This window comes from Dermacentor variabilis, chromosome 5, assembly GCF_050947875.1.
Source record: "Dermacentor variabilis isolate Ectoservices chromosome 5, ASM5094787v1, whole genome shotgun sequence".
Classification (NCBI taxonomy): domain Eukaryota; kingdom Metazoa; phylum Arthropoda; class Arachnida; order Ixodida; family Ixodidae; genus Dermacentor; species Dermacentor variabilis.
This window is the reverse complement of record NC_134572.1, coordinates 108471892-108495992: the sequence shown is the minus strand read 5'-3', so window position 1 is coordinate 108495992 and position 24101 is coordinate 108471892. Positions and strand designations below refer to the sequence as shown.

Genomic DNA, 24101 nt, shown 5'->3' with positions numbered 1-24101 from the left:
AACGTAATGGAGACGACGTGCGAGCTCGAAAAAGAAACAGGCTCCATCACCCAAATCGAGAGTGCCATTGGGAGTAAAGACATCCAATAACTGTAGAACAGCAAGAAAAAATAAATGAAGCTGTGGAAGGAAAGAGGACGAAAAACGGAACGGGAAGACCAGCACCGCGAGGGGCGCAGCCCGCTGCGCTGGTCCTTGTGAGAAATGACCTTTCAGGGCCCCTCGGAGATTTGCCGGTTTTGTTCTTGTTTTATTGATTTTTTTTTTTTTTTGCACACTGCGCGGTGCAGCGGACGCGTCGGGAAACGTTCATTCTGTAACTGCGATCTGTCAACGCTTTTATTCCGCTTTCCCTCTCTCGGGCCTGACGTATAGAGCTGTGCGTCCGAGACGATGGTTATATAGGCTGTGGAGGGTCGAGACTGTTCTATACGTTGCCTCCTAAAAGGTGTTGCAGCGCTTGATCATGCAGTGCCCACGCTGCGAGCAACGCTTCGTTTAGCAATGTTTCGCTGTGAGCTGCTTGAGATTGCCTGTCCGCTGGACAGCTGCGCCCTTAGGCGCTAAAATTGCAAGGCTTGTGAAACGCTCTGAGCAACCAAGTTTTCCTTCGCAGACTCCCTGAAGGTGCGGTTTTTTTTTTTTGTATTTGTTTTCACATAGCAGCACCTATATCTAAAATATAAATTACCAAAATATCACAGCATGGCGGCAAAGTATTCTCGTGCACCATCAACTTTAGATTGAGTGTCTCTATAGTTCTTGGGTTTCGCAGCAGTGTGCTAACGGATTGCGAAGCATTGTCAGGAGGAACCGTCGCTTGCAGCATGTCGGGCGCCGCCCGAAAAAAAGTAATACCGGGCTTCAGTCGCATTTCAGTGGGAAATATTCGGTAAATAAGAAATTTAGCACATACGTACATACTTTTTTTTTTTTTTTTGCAACGTTGCCGTACTTCCAGCTGCGTTTAGGGTGTCATTGTATGACAGTGTAGAATGACGGCACCGTAGGGCGCAACTGTAGCAGCTTCTGGAGTAATGGTGATAATCGTGTCGTCATACTGACAATGAATAAATTATACTTACGTTTAAAGGAGAAAAAAAGCATATCAACCGATTTTAAAGATGGGGGCCTCCCCACAACAACTGCCGCTGTAAAGTAGTTACAGTCAGTGCCACGAGGGTTTATATTCGAAGTGCGGACCTACGAATTGGTTAGCGAGTGTTTAGTTACATATACAGCCTTTCCTATTGTTTTGGGTTCTTTTCGTTTGCAATGACAATTTTTCTCACGCTTTAAAACGTTTCACAGTGCAAGTGCGCCGAGCTTTATTTCGTTGGCGATGGTAGAGAGGCGGACATCGACGTTAGAACATTCTACACGGCGAGTAGGAAACAGGGACCATTTGCAAAGGTATATCCCGGGCGAATGCCTGCACTTTCAATGCTTAACGCGTCTACAGTTCTATGCGTTCGGACGTAGGTATAGACGCAAGCATCTCGTTCAGCGACGACGTTTCCGTTAAGCCCTAAAAAGCGCTGAAAATTTTAAGCCACTTGGGAGCTGAGATAAAGAAAATCTAAATCCCGTCACAGTTTGCACAAACAATCGGGGTAGAATATTCGGACTGCGGGAATATTCGGATTTGTTGTGAATCTCGACAAAACTTGTTATGCCTGTCGTACCGCTTTCTGGTGTAGTAATCCCTAAATGTATCTGTGTAGCCGTATTTGCTTAATAATCCATGAGTCTTTTTTTTTACATGCCACAGCTTTGCTATGAGACATACTGTAGTGGCTGCGAAGGACTGCGTATCAGTTTTAACAACCTGGCATTATTTGAACATGCACAACATGCTCGGTACTGGAAAATCTTTTTTTTTTTCTCAATGCACTTGGCCCCCCCTTATAATGCCCCATCGCGCCCAGGGATCGAACCTACGACATTATGCTCTGCAGAAGAACGAATAATAATTGAGGCACCTCAGCTAGGGTCAGTGTTTACTTCATTGCGATGGTAAGTGACCATACGCCAGCGCATCGCACTGTATTAATGTGCCGGCGTACATGAAAGACAGCATCTCTTATTCTAAGATGCGACTGCCTCACGTTGAATATCTTAAACGAGGGCTCGCGCTGTTCTCTTTTCTTCTCTTTTTCTTTTCTTTTATAGGATGCGCGCAGGCCGGCTGCGAATGGTAGGGAACACAGTCGGGCACGAAAGTTTGAAGGACATGGGATTTGGGAATAAGCTGGATTGCCGAGACCCTGGCGACTCGAATTCAAAATTTCAATCTGCAGTAGTTGTATTTCTTTTCTCGAGATCTTCGCAGTGATTCACTAAATCATTTATAAATGCCGTTCCTTGACCAAGAAGAAATTCACATATGTCTGGAAAGTGTAACGTAAACCTTTGCCGGTCAGTGTACTTTCAGCCTGTTTCACTTTATTTTCCTTGCTTCAAGCTATGTGACAGATGTCATAGGTTCACTTCTTCTCACCAAATTGTTGTCTTAGATTTCAAATTCCACACATTTTCTTTTTCTTCTCTTGCTTCGTGCCTTCTTTGTTGCCTTGTTTTAATATTATTGGTGTAAATGCCTTCATCGACATTATGGTTATAAATCCACTCTCCTCTTGAAGCATTACTGCGATGCGCTTTCCTGTGGCGCGTTAGTAAAGGTACGCGCTGCGACGGCATTACTTTCGCATTCACTTATAGGTGCCTAATGGTGTCGAAAGAGCGTGTAAACTTTGGTCTCACGTCCCGCGTGATGGTCCACGGTCGAGCGCTTCGACTGTATATGCAGCGCGTCTCGTAGTAGCTCGTCCGAGAGTCCAACGCAGTGCTGCCTTTCCCGCCCCCTCAATGCCGGCCTGGATCTGCCTTGTTTACCTTCCAGGCTCAATCAGTTTTTTTTTCCATTTCGAGTTGGGCAATCGTGCACTCTCAGCCGACCCGACCTCTCCAGGCTGACGAAGACGAATAAAACGCCGGCTGGCCGCCGCATCGTCATCGGCGGACACGCGCCAGCAAAGGCGGCTCGGCCCAAGGGCTGCGCACATTTGCATCGAAAGCGGTCCGCGGTGCCCTGCATGCGCTCTCGCAGCCCGCGATATAAAAGCACCGACCAAAATGGGCCGCGCACGGAGATTGCGGGCGGGGGGGGGGGCGCAGGAAAGGGGGATGGCGCTGATATGCATACGCGCACCGCCCCCGCTTTCCGGGTTCTCGCCGTGCCGACCCCGAGCTCTCCTCTTCGCTCAGCCGCAGCTATAGTTCGCTCCTTTCTCGCCGTATACCTGGATGGCAGCAGCCTTTAAAACCCTCTATTTTGTAGCGCCCCGGTGCCGGGCCGGAAAGTGCTCTTGCCGTCTCTGCTCTCGCCTTCGGAGCCTTCCGTACTCGCTCGCCGGCTTCATCCGGGGGCCTTGCCGCGGCAGCCGCGCAACTTTTCTTCGAACGCGGGCTAGCCGAGCCCCCGTACGCCGCACTTCGACCGTCGCTTGTGTCTCTCTGTGTATGTTCGTGCGTGGTTCATTCGTGCGAGCGTGAGCGCGCGCCCCCTGACGGAAAACACCAGGAGCTGGCGCGGCAGTCTGAGGCGGGATTAGCAACGCAAATGGCAAGGAGGGAGGGGGGGGGGGGTGCTCGGCGGCATCGCTTCGCTTCCGCGGCCCCCAGCAATATAGGGTCGGCCTCCTTTTGTGAACCGGGGCAAATGTTTGCCGATCCCCTGGCCGGCCCGTGTATGTAAACGATCGCGCCCTTTGAGAGAAGCGCGCGCCGACGCGGTAAGCGCACGCGGGCGTCCGCGCTGAGGCCAAGTTCTCGAGCTTGCTTGCATGCTTGCTGCTGCTGCTGCTGCTGCTGCTGCCGACCAGAGCTTGTGGAGCCGCCGCCGGCGCCCCGGCGACGGCTGTCTCGTGCTCACGCGAGCACGCTATATTTGCACTGCCTCTGTTGTAGTTGTAAGGTCCAGGCTGCCGCACCAAAGGAACGAGAAGGAGAGAATAAAGGAAAAGGACGAGGAGGCTGCGACGCAGCTCCTCTCATCGCGTTTCTCGGTCCTAAGCTGCTCGCAATGGTTGGAGAGGCGAGTGGGTGCGGTCAGCCGAGTCACCAGAGCACCTCCCGCACGCAGTACAGTGTCCCCCCCCCCGCCCCAACCTACACCTCCACCACCCCCCAAGAAGAGCGTGCCTGAGGTTCGTTCCTGCTCAACTGACGCTCACGCCAGGTCTCTCTTCTGTCGTCAGCGCTTTTAGGCTGTTTCTTTTTTTTCATTCGACTCTCTCACTTCGTCTCTCTGCCACAGAGCTGATTGCGGTAGGGTGCGGACGCCGCTGTAACCCTCTGCTCACCGCGAGGTCGTCCGCGCTCGCTCGGAGATTAGACCTAATACGCTTTCAGCGCCGGATTATTGCATCGCAGTTTCGTGGCGGCCGTTCGTCGCTGTCTCTCAACTTCTGCTCACCCGCACCCTTCCGTTGCTTTCTTTTTCTTCTCTCTCTCTCTTTCTTTCAATCCTTTCACGCAGTCCACGTGCTTCTAGATTAGTCTATATGTGGGCGCGCGCAAGTGAGACTGCTCATTATGGTACGCTGGTTTTCCGCCTCTCTTTAACGTATACGGAGTTTCTCTGTATATTGTCCCCCAACATTGGCACCCCGTCCTGTTTATCTTCTCTGGCAGTGAGAGTCGATGAGTTTCTCATTCGCGATGCAATCGCGGGCCCATCGAAGCGTGTGATCCTCTTCTCCCGACTATAGCACTCTCTTTGTGCTCGCGGTCACTGACGCGAAGAGGCGGCCTCCTTGCGCCGGTGTTCCTCTGCTTTAGGCCAGTCTGACGGCATTGCGTTGCCCCGAAAGGTTCATCATTTCGCCGCTGAGGTTTGTTTGCCCTGGGGCACGCTCGGTGAGATGAAAGGAAAACTTCGGCCAACGATAGTTTGCCGTTCGATAGTCATAAACATGTCCATGTACCCTGTCCTTCGTCCGCCTTGCAACTTTACAGGAATGACGTACACACTTCAGGCGTAAACGTCCTCGTAAATTGACCGTCGATAGCTCGCAGTTCTAACCTCTGGGAAGCGGGAAAGTTTTGACGTCAACTTCTGCGTTTTTTTTTTTTTTTGTTAACATGAAGGCCGCACCGAATAGCTCATATACAAAGCTCAGGCGCGATGCAGCCTCCAGTCTTCTTCTGGAAATGACGCTTTCGGTGAAATCTATGAACCGCGTAGGATTGCGGATTGGTTTTAGCAAGGAAGTTCGCAATTTCCAAGAGAGGGGAGTGAACATGACTTCTGGGGCGATGGACAACCGGCCAACCGTTCTTTCTACTAATATCGGCGCAGTTGGCAGAAAAAAAATAATGATACATCGAAAGCTAGAAATGCGTGAAAGCGCACCTTTATTGCAACCATAACGTCCAAAGCGTGGGATGATCCCTCAATGTGAGCTTTATTGCGACAGCGATTATATGAGCACGCCAGGCGAATGTTCACCGTCGTCGTACGCGTATATGCGTACATATACGCGTAAGCGTAGCAGTGTGCTGCCATTGCTAGAGGCATGGAGAGCCAGTCTTGCACAAAGTGCTCTTGTGCAGCCGTGGAAGGCTGTAAACAAAGATGCTTTTTTTTCCTTTTTTTCAGTGGAGCAAGTTGTTTTTCCTGTGGACAGACTTGTTCACAGATCCAGCTTGCGGCTATTTCTGCTGTTCGAATCTATTCTTCGTCGATGTTAGTTGCATAGTTATTTAACAACGAATAAAAATACGTGCACTTCCAATGTAATCTATGCTCTTTTGTGGATGTTCTATTCTGTTCTGAAACGTCTCAGCAGAAATTCTACATTTAGCTAGAACACCGGTAAAAACGAAATTTTTTTAAAGCGTTTCACAAATATTTTTTTTTTCTTTTTTTACGAAGGCGAGCGCATTTATGTACAGTAAATGAAACTGTTCACGAGTTCTCGACGAAAGAAATCATTTAAATTTAATTTTACGTGCTCACTAAGAAATACTGAATAGACGTTATTGTGTACAATACATTCACTGTACAAAACCGCACCTACTTGTCGCCCACGCTAACGTGTGGACGTTGCCCCAAACGACTGTAGTGGCATCGCTCATCTTTTCGTAGCGTCACCGCAGGTGTCACATTCCGTGCTTAAGCGAGAAACCTATATTTAAGGGTGAAATGTTTTGTGCGTTTCTGTTCAAGGCTGGAGATGCGATTGTTCCACGAAAACATCTATGACACGAAGTAAACCACGTTGAACGTTTTGGGTTCGCTCACCGTAAACAAAGGCGTCTTCAATTCGTTTTTTTTTTTTTTTGTCGCGAGGCAACTTATACTTACATAAGCTGTTTTTAAATCTTGCTACGAGGAAAATGCCCAACAAAGTTGCAGATATCCGTCGTTCATATCAATCAATAACGACTCCGACAACTGAAAAATTTCTCTCGTATGTCCCGCTCGGTACTAGTCAAAGAGAGAGAGAGGGGGGGGGGGGCTATGTAAGCAATGCAGTGATATTAACAAGTCAGGAGTTTGGTTGGCTACCCTACGCTGGGGGAAGGGAGAAGGGGAAGAGAGAGAAGGGAGATGCTGTATAATTGTAACAGGTACCGCATAACATTCAGTTCCATCATTCGCTGTACACAGTGGGCGCAGCTGTCAACGTTATATCACCCTACCACAAAGCAGTGAATTCTAATATATTAAGGCACCCGCGCAATTCTGTTCCGCGGTGGGTTTAAAGGCCAGCATGTTCACCGTTTCGCCACATTTCAGGCGTGGTGCATAATGCGAGCAGTGCGTCTCTGTACGCCTTTCGCACATTTGCGTATCCTTGTAGTGAAGCGAACCTGCAGAGGCGACAGAGGAGAACGATGGTTCTGCACATCCCGTGTCATTGCGAACGTTTCAAAATCGCTCGTGACCAAAAATGTGGCCCAACCAGCTTTCCGCATTTTGTGTGCACTGTGACCGCCTTTACGTCGAGGGCTTTTCTAACTTATTTGCCTTTTTCGGGAAATTCGCGTTCCCCTATGTGCTTCTTTATAAATGAGCTTGAATCTAATCGAATATCAGAATCTCTCTCACTGTCTTATCACCTGTTAAGTGCTTGGTCCTTGTGGACTTGAAATATGTATGTTACGGGCGCGGCACAATGAGCGATAGACCAGTGAATGAGAAGCGCAACGCTGAGAAGCAGCAGTAACGCTGCCGTATCGATGGGAGAGAAAACGCGAGGAGCTGATGCTCTATTTTAATTAAGATTACTAAGTAGATTTGGTCAGGTCACGTAATGCATGGAACATACGGAATTTGTAGCCGTTGATCTATTAGGGCGGTAAAAATGGACGAAGAGGTAATTAAGGTAAGCGCAATCGTGGGCGGATGTATACGTCACCTGGAGCGGTGGCGTACAGAAAGTCGCGGACAGAGCTAGGACAGAACGTGCTGCTGACGCTGCATACAGATGTAACAATAGAGATGGCTGAGTGCTGTATTCGTATTTCAATAAACTTATGGGGTCTGTGTAATATATATATACATATATATATATATATATATATATATATATATATATATATATATATATATATATATATATATATATTCACCTTTCGTAGCTTACGGACCCCTGCCACAACTCACTGAATTGTTCCAGGTTGTCCATTATGCAACTTTTGATGTATGTGTAGCAGTTAACAATATATTGATTGATTGATTGATTGATTGATTCGCGCTTTTCTTCCCTCGTGGGCCGCAGGAGGAGGAGGAGCCACACCGCCGGCTGCGGTACTGCCGCACGGGCCAACGTGAGACCGCCCGAGCCCGGCGCCCTGACCTAGGCCGCTGAGCGAAACCCAAGGCGCCGCGCTGGCCACTCCACGGGAACGAGATCGGCCCCCTGGAGACGACGCGCGCCCCGGCCCACACATCGTCGACGATCACCACAACAATGAACTACTTCTCTGGTACGCGCTATACGCGGCTCCTTACCCTACGTGGGCCTCCCTTGTGGAGGATAGCTGTAGGGGCTTGTTGGTACGGCATATCTTGTTTTGTTGTAGCGCAAGCTGAGCGAGGACGACAGAAAGGACGACATCTGACACACACAGCGCTGTGTGTGTCAGATGTGCCTTTCTGTTGTCCTTGTTGTTCTGCCTGCGCTACAAGAAAATAAGATATCCCTTGCGGAGTTTATATAACATAGTTGCGCATCAAACTTACACGGCCGGGACATCACGGAAGTGTGCGATTCCTCCACGTTATGTCAAGAATACCGGCTGAGTCGAACGGAAACTTTTCGAGCTCGACAGTGACATTTACATGGGTTAGTGTCTGCGATGCGCCTCCCATTCAGCGCCTTGCTGAGCGCACAGTTGCTCCGTTTCCAACTTGCACTTTGAAGCGTACGCCGTAGCGCATTTCCTTTGTGTTACTTTTTCCGGTGGCGTGTAACAAATTAGAAGCCTTATTTACACTGGCATGTGTAATGCGCATGGTCCGTTATTTCTTAGTGATCGAGGATTCGCGTCAACGAACAAAGACGTCAGAACTAGTTGGAATTCTCCGTTACCGTCCAAACGACCACACACCTGCACGATTGCAGTAACGTGCGGACGTGCGCTTTATTTAAATTTAACGGACGTCTGCACCTCCGAATCCAGAATATATTGCTGTTCGGCAAAGCATCGCGGATGTTGCAGAATGATTTCGGCTGCCTTGCAGTTCGCGTCTTTTTATCGAGTTCCAAAGCAGTAACGTTAATTGTCCCCCTTGCCAGCTGTTCGTCGCGCCACTGTGAGCTTTGAACAAGCGTCTCGTAATAAAGGGCCATCATCGTTTTATGGACGGGCATTTGCATTAGTGTGCCCACCGATCCAAGCAACACTGTGTTGTGCCGCTGAATAATGGGCGCGCAAGGTTCTGTCTGCGAATGAAACATGTACGGGAGAACGGTTAAAAAGTAACAAGCCGGCATGCTTATGTCGACCAACGCCTTCCTTTACACTGATGGCTCGTGCATCATGATAACACTGACTAAACTACAGAAAAGAGAAAATCCAGGATTAAATAGAAATAAGAGATAAGTAGAAAGAAAACGAAGCGTAATGAGGCCCACGCTAAGCGAAAGCAGAGTACACACCGACCGGCTTGGCACTTACGGATGGCGAAGCATAAAGGCGTTCACAGTTTCTGAAGCCGATCGAGTTAGGGTTTCGGTGTCGTGATCAATCTGTGTTCATGCTATATTGCGCCACGACTGCGTGAAAGCCGTCGGCCAGCGACAGTGTTTGCTCTCGAACGCTCCGTGTTTTCCCTACGTGACTTTCTTTTTCTTTATGTGTGTTTCTTGGCCGCAGCTTGTTTGTTATTTCTTCTGCCTTCACTTTCAGCCACTCTCCCTCTTTTCGCGCACTCTTTTTTCTTTCTTTCTCGTAATCTCGCGAGGGTAATCGATTACGGTATAGAGTGTGCTTTCGCATTACGAGTGCAATGTTTGCTGCGTTGTTTTGCCCTATAACGCTAGCTGTGTCCCGTCGCAGCGCTGTAACGCTCTTATGGAGGATAGAGCCGCGGTAAAGCCTTTCTTGATCCCAATGCGCCCGTTAGTTTTCTATCGATAATGTAATGAGGCACTCAGTAATTGATGTACTGCTCCCTATTTTCATTCTAAAATATATGTTTTCTATTTCTTTTTTTTTCAAATATAAGGAACGTCCTCCATCGCACAAGCTTACATGCTTTCCTCTCATTTAACGTTTAAGGTCGTGCCCATGATGTCTGATACCCGCTGTGTCTTGTCTTTCTGGCAAACATTAATATTAAGAAACTGGCCGTCAAGAACGAACAAACGAGCTATAAGGACAGACAGAATGTAACAAAGGTAAGCCGGCTAAAACAGACACAAAAAAAGGAATATTATAGCAACACAAAAGGTAAATATAGGTCTATATATATACAGTTCAAGTTCGCGCGTGACACGTCACAACACAGAATTTGCAGAGCAAGGGCAAATGAGAATGTAGCCAGTATATCGTCGCATGTAATTATTGTGGTCTACAATACAATACAATACAATACAATATATACAAGGCTAGCTACTCCACAGGTTGTAATGAAGTCAAGATCGAGGACAGTTCGCAAAAGCTTAAACTCTGGTGCATAGCCACAGAATATAATTACAACGCTCTAGTAATTATCTGATATTCTTGTCACTTCTAAAAATTCTTTAACGGTGTTAAGTGCGCACTTTTGCACTTTAGTTGCTGCGTATGGCCCCAATATTTTCCCCAGTGAGAGTGGCCGTTTGTCCAGAGCATACAATTTATCTCGTAACTTTTTTTTTTCGATGCTGAGTATAAATAACGCAGTACAGCAAGACGTGTTGAATATATTCATCTGATTCCGAGCTAGAGAACACCACACGTGCGGTTCGTTCTGTTCTGTGTAAGAAAGAAAGAAAGAAAGAAAGAAAGAAAGAAAGAAAGAAAGAAAGAAAGAAAGAAAGAAAGAAAGAAAGAAAGAAAGAAAGAAAGAAAGAAAGAAAGAAAGAAAGAAAGAAAGAAAGAAAGAAAGAAAGAAAGAAAGAAAGAAAGAAAGAAAGAAAGAAAGAAAGAAAGAAAGAAAGAAAGAAAGAAAGAAAGAAAGAAAGAAAGAAAGAAAGAAAGAAAGAAAGAAAGAAAGAAAGAAAGAAAGAAAGAAAGAAAGAAAGAAAGAAAGAAAGAAAGAAAGAAAGAAAGAAAGACGCTTTGTGAATGCTATGCTTATGCGTAATCTGTGTGTTACAGTTTCGAGAGAACGTGTAACCATTACGAGAATATTGAGTTCTATCTTTGAAACAATCTGGTAATGCTTTCAGCGTATAAGTGTTATTTCCCAGGGTCTTCAACTAACTTTCGGCGAGAATACCTACCGTACGTAACTTGCGGCATCAGTGCAAAACATTTCAGCCTTGTGCTCATTAGGCTGCAATCCTGAAATCATTGCTTGGAATGTTGAAAGCACTCGTAAAGGATGCGTCTAAAGGTTCTACAGTCAGCTACTCTGGTTGTGAAACAGCCTAATATTATGGTTGAACGAAGCAGCCGCAACCGATAATAGCTGTAAATTGGTACGAGCACGCGTCAGAAAGTTACAAGCTACACGACTGAAGGCCTGAACTAATACAAATCTCATTTAAAGATGAATTTTCTGTCATGTGACCGGTTTTTGTTCGAAATGTTTATCTTTCAATTAGAACGTCAGTTAGACGCTGTAAACACTGTATTAGGATCGGTGCACAGTTCCCTTCGCTTTTGAGACAGCGCACCCTTTTGAGCCGGTATAAACAATACTGGTATATCTCGTTCTTCCGGCAGAACTTCTCCAACATTTCTCCTTCTGAGACAATAGCAGGAGAGCAGCACTTTCTAAAGTTTCGGATGCGGCTGCTTCGGAGCTCGGGGGGTCAATTACAGGGCGCATCAAAACACTCACGGAAGAAACTGTCGAGTACCACCACAGCAGGGCGCTATTGCAGCAGACGTGCGGAACTTCCAAATCTTTAACGACTGGGAGAAACCAAAGGCTTGAAGTGTAAAAGAGGAAAAGGAAAAAGAAAGAGAAAGAGCAAGGCTCGTGGTCGTCAGCGCCCAAAACTTTCTCTTCGTTACTCCACCTCCATCAAGAGTTTCTTCTCGAAACCTTTCAACAGGATCCGCGTTATCGATGCCGCGATAGCGAGGATAAAGACGGGGACGGAAGGGTAAGGAAGAAAGAAAACAAAGACAAATAAACGCGCAGCAAGGCGGACGAAGAGAAGTGACGAAACTGTCCGATCGGGCATCTTCGGGTCCGCAGCCGGCGCATGGACGTCCGTCGCCGCGGACACCGCCGCTCACGGTCGGGCCATCGGAGAACTGCGTCGTTAACGGAACTCCCGCAGCTCGGCATCGATTCTGTCTCCTCTCGCGGCGGCGACACAAAGCTGCTGTCTTCTCTTTCGCAGTTCGGTGCAGGAAAAACCAAAAGAAGAATGAGGGAGTTGGGCGCTTGGACGGCAGATGTAACGGCATGGGCAGTGCGTCCACCTTGGCGCAAGTAGTTTTGGTATAGTTGAGCGCAACGTGGGGCGTTCTGCGAGACAATAACCTTTTGCGAGCCCCCTAACGAGCGCTGTGATGCGCACTAGTCGGACAAAACTTTGTCGTCACAATTTCAGCGGTTATGTGGAGGGCTTCGGCATATACCGAGGCTTGGCGCGTTCTACGATTGCATCGCAACAAGTTTCAAGCAATTTGTCACTTTATATTGTCGTTCTGTACGCATTTTATTTAAAAGGAGGCTAAATATGGGGGGGGGGGGGGCGCAGTAGATCAACATGTACTGCTGTTGTGTTATTCCAGAACGTTCGCGTCAAATCCGCATCGATGTAGCGTCACGATTTCTGAAAGCCTTTTTGTTTTCTTATTTCTTTTGACCATGTTAAGATAAAATATTATCCAAACTTGCTGTGATAAGCATCTGGTTCCATTACAATCCAATGTGGCGCTTCCTTACTGATACGCAGCTACCTACACCCAAGCAGAGACTGTTAGAATTTGGACGTGGAATAGAGTTAGTACGGGAAGTTCCAAGTGGCGTCGCCACCTGCACTTCGTCTCTGCATACTATTTGTATTACCAATACTCCTGCCAAACGAAGAGTGACATTTCCGATATTGCATTTCCATAGTAATAATGTATTAATATAAGCAAGTTTGACCTTTCTTCTTCTGAGTCTTCTTTAGCCAATAGTATACTGCTCTTTACTCTTCAGTTCCGGCATTGAAGTTAGCATACTTGTTTTACTAACATACTAATTATTAATAAAATGTTCGCACCAAAGCAAGGCACCGCCTACTCGTTGTCACATCATAGAGGGTGAGCGATGTCACAAGCGTTCGCCGACAACTAACCAAAGGCGGCGCACCAACTAACAGTAACCAATACCAGATAAAGTCTAGGCACGTCACAAGCTAATGAACTAAAAACCAGAACCTCAAGCAACATCATACGGAGCAGACGCCGACGAAATGGTACGTACATTCAGCACGATATCAAGAACGTGCAATTTAACCGGCTGGTGCAACCAATCAATCAATAAATCCATCAATCGGTTGATCAATTCATATAACAACTCGTCTTTCTTTCTCGGAGCAAGCGACGACACGCAATCTGCTCCCAGTTTTGTAATGTTATTGCTCATTTTGTTCTCTTAGCGCAAGAAAAACTGACATGAGGCGGACTTTTCGCTAGCGTGAGGTCCTATTAGAACGAATCGCACGCTGCCAAGTGGGGGAGCAGCGTGGGCGATGCACTTGGAATGCTGGAACCGTCTCTTACGGGAGGTCATTACATAGAAATACGGCGGCTACAATGGGAAGAATTTTGCTTCCCAAGGAAAGTTCGTCATCAACCATCGGGAACTGTTTTAGTGCTCCTATTAGCCTTCGCTCGCTCTCCTCAACCACCTAAACGGTCTCCTTGCTGTAACGGGCATCTTTAAATTAAAATTAAATTATGGGGTTTTACGTGCCGAAACCACCTTTTGATTATGAGGCACGCCGTATTGGAGGACTCCGGAAATGTCGACTACCTTGGGTTCTTTAACCTGCACCTAAATCTAAGTACATGGGTGTTTTCGCATTTCGCCCCCACCGAAATGTGGCCGCCGTGGCCGGTATTCGATCCCGCGACCTCGTGCTCAGCAGCCCAACACCATAGCCACTGAGCAACCACGGCAGGTCGGGCATCTTCAAAAACGAGCACTTATAAAGGGCTTGTTTCAGCCTAAGATCTGCGCTTACTTCGCTGCATGGTCAATTTTGTGTCCACGTCAAGTTATCTTAACTTCATTTGTTAACACATGTAACTTCATTTACTGCTTCCTAAAAGCGCAACATCGTATAACTCCATCTACAAGATAGCACCTTTGGCTCTCAGAGCGCTCCAAGAGAGAGAAGGAAAGCCAAGGAGGTTAATAAAGATTACACCCTGTCTGCTGCCCTGCAGTAGGGAATTATTATTATTATTATTATTATTATTATTATTATTATTATTATTATTATTATTATTATTATTATTATTATTATTATTTGTTTTGAACACATATACACAGTTAACAGGAAAGGGAAAGGGTTCTTTAACGTGCGCGCAAATCTAAGCACACGAGTGCTTCTTGCATTTCGCCCCCGTCAAAATGCGGCCACTGCGGCCAGAAATCGAGCTCACAACCTAATGCTCAGCTGCAGAACGCAATAGCCACTTGGCCGCCACTAACTGCGACACTCTATTCAGTCACACCCAACATAATGAATGATGCACCGAACTGCGGAACCGAGATTCTAGCCTCAAAGAGGGCGCAGGGAGAGAAGGACAAGCCGAGGAGAATCTTCATGGAGTTGGAAAGAGGGCGAGAGTAGCGGTTGCGGAGAGAAGGAGACGCTTCTCGCAGCCCCGTAGGGAGCACGGTTCAGGTGAAGGGAAGATGCAGGAAACATTCCTTCTCCTTTCCTTCCTCCTTTCTCCGCGCTCCCCTAATGGCGCCGAAATTTAATAATCCGTTAGTGCTCATTTCCGGCGCCACCGCTGCAACCTTCGACGGCCTGACATTCGTCACTCCGAGGAAATCGGAACGCTCCTGAAGATTAGGAGCCCGGCTCGCCGAGTTAAGGCTAAGGGAAGCTGAAAGAAGAGGGATGGTGGGATTCTTAGAAGGAGCAACGAAGAAAAGAAGATCAAGTGGAAGTAAAAATTGAAAAAAGCGAGGTTGAAGCACTTGAAACAAGAAAGAAAATAGAGGCGTGCTGGATAAAAGACGCTCTCGAAACAGTAAAGCATTTAGCTGGAGTGATGGAAGTGGAGTGACCTGTTCGGCCAACTTTTTTTCAAAAGCGAAGCTTTTCTTTTTGCGAATCTCGCCTGGTTTTGTGACCGTGGGTACTGCGGCCTCGTTGTTCTCTAACCGAATAGGCCAACCAATCACAGCGGAGGACAAGCGCCTTGCGTGCCGCTTGGTACCATGCACCGCCACCAGATGGTGCCTGCCTCCGCGCATGCACGGCAGTGGCGATGGCATTGCATTAGCCGCTCTACCATGGCTGAATGAGGGCTTCGTATCGCTTTGTGCGTACATTCAATTCTCGTGTAATTCTAGTGGAATTGAAAACTCGTGTGTGGACTCTTTATGCAATCACGCAAAGCTTCGCTATACGTATATAGATTCCAACTCATTGGCTCTGCTGCAAGTTTATCTTGTCTCTTTTTACTTGTTCTTACTTTTTTTTTGCTGTCTCCATGCAATATACCTTTTTTTTTTTTAGGAAACGGGCTCTCAAAGTTTGTTCTTTATCTCTCCGTCATCTGAACACAGGTAACAAGAAGAGGGCAGTGTCAGCTTATGCACTTCCATCGATGGCAGCATGTCTTCTGCCATGCGTTCGAGCTTGATGTACCTCAATATGCAGCAAGCAGCAATTGTTTTTTGTTTTTTTTTTTAGTATGAGTGGAATGACAAACGCGGTAGTGCAACGACCGTTCTTATTTTTTTCTTGTCTTTTTGTGCTGTTTTTAGGTGAACACCTTACCTCTTTTCATTTGAAAGAGGGAAGGCTAAGACTAATGTTGTGGTATGAAGACTTTGGCAAAGGTTTTATACCCCTCCACTACAAGTGTTCGCATGATTACACTCCAATTTACACTTAGGTGTAAGCAGTATAGGCATGTGGAGGTCTAAATGGCATATCGTTGCATAACTGGCGCAGCGTCGTGCCGATGGAATGAGAAAGAAAAATAAGTAGAGTGGGCCGTCCGCTTCTGCGCACAGCATTCTGATGGGGAAACTTCGACAACAAACTGGGCACGGCCAGTCTATGCCGTAGTCTATACCTTCCAACTGTTGTTCTTTTGCTTTTTAGATATTGCATCCAATGACCTCCTCATGAGTTACTCGTTCGTTCAGCTCATTTTCATCCCATCCTTAGGTGTCCGTTACCAAGGAAAGGTCGCCACTTATAGTCCGCCCTTGCGGTCCGGCCTCCATATCTCCAGGTATATCGATCATCGCCAACGCTTTACGTCGCCACCACAAACGGCTCACCCATACAGGTGTGGGGGCGACCGAAGGCGCCATCCTTGAAAGGCCTTTGTCAAGGCATTGTTCCGCGATTAATTGAGGAGGAGCCCTACGCGGCGTGCCCTCGGCAGTGTTTGAATGAAGACAGGTATAGTTGAGGCGCTGCCGGGCCCCTTAATTACTTGGGATCGCCGTGACAGGGCTTCTTTCTGTGGCCCCTTCCGAGTCCCCCGTTCACCACCGCAGGTAGAGCGCGCACATTCCTTCGATGCTTGCGAAGAGAGTAACTCGGGGTAACGGGAAGGAGGTCGTTGGGGAGGGGGGGGGGCGTAAAGAAACGCTACGCCTATGGCCTTGCGACCCATCAAATCACTGCTCGCTCCGCTGTGCAGAGACATTCTGAGAGCGCGGCTTGGGGATTCCTTCAGCGTGAAGCTAATGGGATGTGTTGTGGTCGGACTGCTGGCGCGAGTTGTTGGGAACTCGGCGCTGACGCCCGTTGTTGCACCTGGGTCGCAAGCCCCAAGGGTAGCGTTGGCCTGGCGGCCTGGGGTACAACTGGAAGCATCCGAAGGTCCCGGCAAAGCATGAGTCGACTGGTAACAACAAAACAACTTGTTTATTCTAACATCGCAAAGAGTTGGCGGTCAGGTTGACCGAAGTAGAGAGACGGGAGTGCACTTTACTCAACAGAAGAAATCGGAGCCCTCCTTTTTGCGTCCGGGGGCAGCTGTTTTTATACTCTCGCAGTTGAGGGCAAGAAGGAACCCCTCAATAGACGAGCACGTGACTGTACAATGGGATAAGGTGACGCATACTGTCGTGTCGCCGGAGAAGGTGACTCACACTGTCGTATCGCCGCCGGTCGGGCACAAGGAGGAGAAGGTGACTCCTACTGTCGTATCGCCGCCAGTCGGGCACAATGGGGAGGAGAAGGTGACTCCTACTGTCGTATCGCCGCCGGTCGGGCACAAGGAGGAGAAGGTGACCCCTACTGTCGTATCGCCGCCGGTCGGGCACAAGGAGGAGAAGGTGACCCCTACTGTCGTGTCGCCGCCGGTCGGGCACAATGGCACATACACTCACACACGCACATGAAGACACGTGGCATCGGAACATGCCTAGACACGCTTGGCGGGGAGGCGTAGCGGCGACGCCGAACGGGCCAAAATGTCTGCCGCTTTGTTGCAGTCGCGCCGGCTAAACCGCGCGTCGTAGGTGAAACGTAACAGACCGCCCCGCCGGGGGAAGGAGATCCCGATGGACAGGGGACTGCATCCGCTGTCCGGAGGGATGTCGCTCGATGATGCTCATAACCGAAGTCGGGCGTCCCTCGACGTTTCTTGAGCGCAGCGCACAGAGAAGGCCTCGTTCTCTCGTTCAGGTTCGCACAGGACACTGCAAAGTGACTTCGGGAGAGTTCACATTTTTGTTCTCGTTCCCGGCAAGCGTTAGAACTACGCTGAAACTCAACCGCTCAGTCAGCAAGCACGGCACAACCCTCACTAAGCCCTGCCAGGCTCTTTCCCCTTCTATACCACTGCCTAGTTCCTTACAGTAGTCTAGCAGCACTTAGAACGCGTCCACAAATTGGAAAATTACACTAGAAAGCATGTCATCACTTTGAAACACTAAACAAAAGCAATATGTTAAAAATCCTGCCTCAGGAAGAAAAACATCAGTAACAAACAATTTTGAGGCTGATTCCTACGTTAGGGGCTTCGACTTAAGCCATCGGCGTTACCGTTGAGACTCCCCTTTTTGTAACGCACCTCAAAGGAATATTGTTGCAAAGCGAGGCTCCAGCGCAGGAGGCGGCCATTTTTGGGAGAGATGGTCTGCAGCCATTGGAGAGGGCAGTGATCCGTCTCAATGATAAACCTCGAGCCGGCTAGATAGCTTGACAATTTCTGAACGGCCCACACGAGACATGCACACTCTTTCTCGGTGGCGCTATACGCCTGCTCACGACTGGTCAGCTTACGACTAGCATACAGGACGGGGTGTTCTACTTCTCCATTTTCCCGTTGGCACAGTACAACGCCCATGCCTCGCTCACTAGCATCGCACTGAACAACGAACCCTTTTGTATAGTCTGGCGATCGTAGCACAGGCTGGCTTGTTAGGGCACTCTTTAGGGCGCTAAAAGCTCTTTCCTTTGTCTCGTCCCAGACGACTGTTTGAGGCTCTGTTTTTCTTAGAGCATCCGTCAGGGGAGCCGCGATATCAGAGTACCTGGGGATGTACCTCTGATAGTAGCCGGCGACACCTAAGAACGACCGAATATCGGTCTTCGTGCGCGGTTGCGGAAAGTCTCGCACAGCGGCCACTTTTATTTCAGAGGGGCGGCGACGACCCTGACCAATCACGTGACCGAGGTAGACAACCTCGGCCTGTGCTAACTGGCACTTAGGAGCCTTTACTGTCAAGCCCGCTTCGCGCAGGCGGGTTAGCACTGCCCGCAAGTGTGCCATATGCTCAGACCAGGATGCGGAGAATATCGCTACGTCGTCTAGATACGGTAAAGCGAATTCTTGCTGTCCCCGCAACACTTTATCCATGAGGCTTGAAAAACAGTATGGCGCGTTCTTCAAACCAAAACTCAACACTTTAGGACGGAATGTTCCCATTGGTGAAATGAACGCCGCATACCTACTAGCCTCTTCTGTAAGTGGAACCTGCCAATAACCCCTGACAAGATCTAGGGTGGAAATAAACTGAGCGCTACTAACTTTCTCAAGGCGCTCCTCGATGTTAGGGATCGGATAAATTTGATCCTTAGTGATGGAATTAAGCCTGCGGTAGTCGACGCAAGGACGAGGTTCCTTGTCCGGTACCTCAACTAAAATCAAAGGGGAGGTATAATCACTCTCACCTGCCTCAATAACACCGAGCTGTAGCATTTTCTTTACCTCAGCCTCCATAATATCGTTCTGGCGGGGTGACACCCGATACGCCTTGGATCGTACTGGCTCTGGGGAGGTAAGTTCTATATCATGAGTAAGTACAGAAGTCCTACCAGGCCTCTCAGAGAACAGACTTTGAAACTCTTGTAAGAGCTGGTGTAGTTCGGTTTTCTGCTCAGGCGGCAGCGATGCTCCACTGACTAAGTCACTAATGACCTGATCGGTGTCTTCCCTGTTCGTCACTGAGCCTAGTCCCGGAAGCTCGACCGGAAGCTCTTCAGGAACGTTTACCATCATGCACACCACTGCTTCCCGTTGTTTATAGGGTTTGAGCAGATTACAGTGGTAAACTTGCTGTGCTTTCCGCTTTCCTGGCAGACTCACCACGTAGTTAACGTCCGAAAGTTTCTGAACAATTCGTGCTGGGCCCTCCCACTGCACGTCTAGTTTGTTGTTTAGCGATGTGCGCAATATCATGACCTCATCGCCCACCTCAAAACGCCGGGCCCTGGCGGTCCGATCATAATAAACCTTGGCCCTCTGCTGGGCCTTTGTCATTGCTTCACCTGACAACTCCTGTGCCCTTCTTAAGCGTTCGAGGAGCTTAAGCACGTACTCCACCACGACTGGGTCGTCGCCCCTGCCTTCCCACGATTCTCGAAGCATGCGAAGCGGAGACCGAAGCGAGCGACCGTACACCAGCTCAGCTGGCGAAAACCCCGTAGCCGCATGCGGCGCGGTCCTTAATGCTAACATCACCCCAGGCAGACACAGCTCCCAGTCAGTTTGATGTTCAAAACACAATGCTCTCAACACGCGCTTCATGACGGAGTGGAGCTTCTCAACGGAATTCGACTGTGGGTGGTACACTGAGCTGTGTAACAGCTTTACCCCACACCTTTCGAGAAAAGTTGTCGTCAAAGCGCTAGTAAACACTGTGCCCTGATCTGATTGGATTTCCGCAGGAAACCCAACTCGCGCAAATATGGACAGTAGTGCATTGACTATCTCAACTGAGCTGAGTTCTTTAAGCGGCACTGCTTCAGGGAACTTTGTCGCTGGGCAGATCACCGTCAAAATGTGTCTGTACCCCGTGGCTGTTACCGGCAGAGGTCCCACTGTATCAATAACGAGCCGTCTAAAAGGCTCCGTAATGATAGGTACCAATCTCAACGGCGCCCTCGATTTGTCCCCTGGTTTGCCCACCCGCTGACAGGTGTCACATGACCTCACGAAGTGGTCTGCGTCCCGAAAACACCCTGGCCACTAGTACTCTTGCAAGAGACGGTCCTTAGTTTTCTTAACTCCAAGGTGTCCGGACCACGAACCCCCATGCGTCAAGCGCAACAGATCCTGACGATAGCATTGAGGAACGATCAGCTGATCGAACTCCACTCCTCTGCGGTCTAGATACTTCCGGTACAGGACTCCACCTCTTTCCACAAAACGCGCATTTTTCCTGGCGATACCTTCCTTGACATTGCAGCGTATGTTTTCTAGGCTACCATCCTTCTTTTGCTCGGCTATCAAAGCCGACCGGCTGACTTTTAGCAACCTATCAAGTCCGTCTGACGTAGGCGCGATGAGCAAATCTGCAGATAGCTTTTCTAACTTTCCCGCATCGGGATTTTCCTCTCCGGTATCTGGTGCCTTTAACGTTACAGACTCAAGTTTATTCAGTTCGGGCGTGCTCTGAATATCAGCTTGCTGCGCCTCTGACCCTTTCTCATTGTTCGATAACGTCGGCCCCGCAACTACCGCCTTTGCAGCGAGCTCCCGAACCTTCGATCTGGTTAAGGCCTGAACGCTAGGCTCACCAAACAAAAGCCCCTTCTCGCGCAGGGGTGATCGGACCTGTTTGAAAATAGGTACGGGTACTGGGGGGGCAGCATAGATGACACTGCCGCCTCCGTCTCAAGCGCTCCGAAAGGTCCTTCAATAAGCACTTTTGCTACCGGCAGACACACGCTATGAGCTTCCACGGCTTGCTTGATCCATGCGCACTCGCCCGTGAACATATCGGGTTCTACGTAGGAGGGGTGAACTACATCCATCGTAGCTGCGGAATCGCGAAGCACTCGGCACTCTTTCCCGTTCACGAGGAGGTCTCGCATGTAAGGCTCGAGAAGCTTCATGTTCTCGTCTCGTTTCCGGACACTGCGCCGAAAAGTGACCCGGCTTCTGGCACGTATAACACACGCGCGCTTGCCTCATCTCGAACCGCTTTCTGCGTTCGGCTTCGGCTGCCGCCGTCTCTTTACGTTTGGTCGGACTGCTTTCACTCGCATCCTCACTACGCGTGTTCCCCTTTGCTCTCATGGGTGTGAACTTCGGCCTCTCAAACTTCGAGCCAAATTCACCCTTTTGACCGTCCTTAGCTCCGCGAGCCCGACGCGTCACAAACTCCTCGGCTAGCTCAGCGGCTTTAGCCACCGTACAAACGTCTGGCCTATCCAAGACCCAGTACCGCACGTTCTCAGGTAACCGACTATAAAACTGTTCTAGCCCGAAACACTGCAGAACTTTATCGTGGTCACCAAACGCTTTCTCTTCTTTGAGCCACTCTTGCATGTTTGACATAAGCTTGTAGGCAAACTCTGTATATGACTCATTCTTGCCTTTCTCACTTTCCCGAAACTTCCGACGGAAAGCCTCTGCTGACAGCCTGTACTTCTTTAGCAGACTCGATTTCACTTTGTCGAAATCCTCTGCCTCCTCTCTATCCAAGCGAGCGACTACGTCGGTTGCCTCGCCGGGTAACAAAGTGAGCAAGCGCTGTGGCCACGTTTCCCGAGAGAACCCCTGCTTCTCGCACGTTCGCTCAAAGTTAACCAGGAACAAACCAATGTCCTCTCCAAGCTTAAACGGCCGCATCAGGTCAGTCATTTTGAACAATACGCGTTCTCCTGCACCGTGTGCCTGACTTCCATTACGAGCGCGTTCCATCTCTACCTCAAGACGCTTCATTTCCAAAGCGTGTTGACGGTCGCGCTCTTGTTGCTCTCGCTCTTTCTGTTCTTTACGTTCACGCTCTTCTTTTTCTTTCTGTTCTTTACGTTCACGCTCTTCTTTTTCTTTCTGTTCTTTAAGTTCGCGCTCTTCTTTTTCTTTTTGCTCTTTAAGTTCGCGCTCCTGTCTTTTTGCAGTCTCCCTCTCCTCAATGGTCTCAAGGCATTCCGACAGCTCGTCATCCTCAGCTTCTAACTCCAGAATAGCCTTTAGCAGTTCAGGTTTTCTGAGTTTGTCTGAGACATCCAGACCCAACTCTCTTGCAAGCTCCAGCAATTTCGGTTTGCGCAACGACTTCAAATCCATGGCTGCTCTGAATGCTGCTTTCTCTACTGCTTACTATTGTCTTGCCGCAAACTAACCCGGCAGCAACGACAACCACAATTACCAGCTCTGTTTCTAACACTAACAAAAGCCTGGCAAAGCTCAGAAGAAGAAAGTCCCGCACTCACCAAACCTCGCAGCCAAGAGTTCAGCGCAGTCGTTCCGCTGCAGGCAACCAGTCATCACACAGGGCTCGTTGCACTGCTCCCGGATCGTCGATGAGCTGCTCAGCATACAGTCAACTGCATATCTTCGCTGCTGGCCTCCGTTGTCGCGATCTCACCGCTGGCAGACAGTTGTTGTGGTCGGACTGCTGGCGCGAGTTGTTGGGAACTCGGCGCTGACGCCCGTTGTTGCACCTGGGTCGCAAGCCCCAAGGGTAGCGTTGGCCTGGCGGCCTGGGGTACAACTGGAAGCATCCGAAGGTCCCGGCAAAGCATGAGTCGACTGGTAACAACAAAACAACTTGTTTATTCTAACATCGCAAAGAGTTGGCGGTCAGGTTGACCGAAGTAGAGAGACGGGAGTGCACTTTACTCAACAGAAGAAATCGGAGCCCTCCTTTTTGCGTCCGGGGGCAGCTGTTTTTATACTCTCGCAGTTGAGGGCAAGAAGGAACCCCTCAATAGACGAGCACGTGACTGTACAATGGGATAAGGTGACGCATACTGTCGTGTCGCCGGAGAAGGTGACTCACACTGTCGTATCGCCGCCGGTCGGGCACAAGGAGGAGAAGGTGACTCCTACTGTCGTATCGCCGCCGGTCGGGCACAATGGGGAGGAGAAGGTGACTCCTACTGTCGTATCGCCGCCGGTCGGGCACAAGGAGGAGAAGGTGACCCCTACTGTCGTATCGCCGCCGGTCGGGCACAAGGAGGAGAAGGTGACCCCTACTGTCGTGTCGCCGCCGGTCGGGCACAATGGCACATACACTCACACACGCACATGAAGACACGTGGCATCGGAACATGCCTGGACGCGCTTGGCGGGGAGGCGTAGCGGCGACGCCGAACGGGCCAAAATGTCTGCCGCTTTGTTGCAGTCACGCCGGCTAAACCGCGCGTCGTAGGTGAAACGTAACAGATGGGTTTACTGTGCGGCGACTCTTTATAGCCTTTGCTTCAAGTTCGAATTTTCGCGGATTCTTTTAGTTTTTTTTTCCCGTTCTTTTACTGAGCTATGCAGTTCTGAGTTAGGTATCGGAATATCCTAGTAACATCACGGCTGCTTGTACAAGGTCACGCTCTAATCCGCATAAACGAAGGAAAAGTGCCGGATAAATTTGCTCGCATGCGGGTGCACAAAGTGACAACAGTGCGTAGAGGCCTTAAAGTCACGAGCCTGATAACCAATCTTCAGCATTGCTGATGTAAAAATTCATTTGGCTCTATAATTGTTTTGCCAAGTCATGTGAAAGGGTACACATGCGATGCATGTATCTGCTTAACGCGTATTGATTGGCGGCTTCTGAATCTGTGCCTTCTTGTTCGTCGGGATTGGATCACACGAAGCCACGCACCCGCAGTCACCGTGGTCTGGCACATACGATAGAGCCTGTCCCGAGTGATTTGTCATTACGGCCACACGAAGACTATCACTATCCCTGGTGTCGCTACCGCTGTCACTTTGTTGTGCCGCTTGCTGTGCGGAACGAATGATAAGAAATAGAGAGAGTTATATAAAGAGAGTCCTTATGAAATACTGATTTCTTCGTTTCATTTCATGTCATACAGTCTGGT

General features: G+C 49.0%; 1 protein-coding gene across 6 annotated transcripts in view; it reads left to right on the top strand.

Annotated features, from left to right (window-relative positions):
* The window catches only part of GluClalpha (glycine receptor alpha 1), a 381181-nt gene that overhangs the window by 164888 nt on the left and 192192 nt on the right, over positions 1–24101 (top strand). For all 6 annotated transcript variants that reach the window (XM_075693269.1, XM_075693265.1, XM_075693264.1 and 3 more), the window contains one exon: positions 7791–7998. The gene's annotated coding sequence lies outside the window, so the exon portion shown is untranslated. The remainder of the gene's footprint in view (positions 1–7790; positions 7999–24101) is intronic.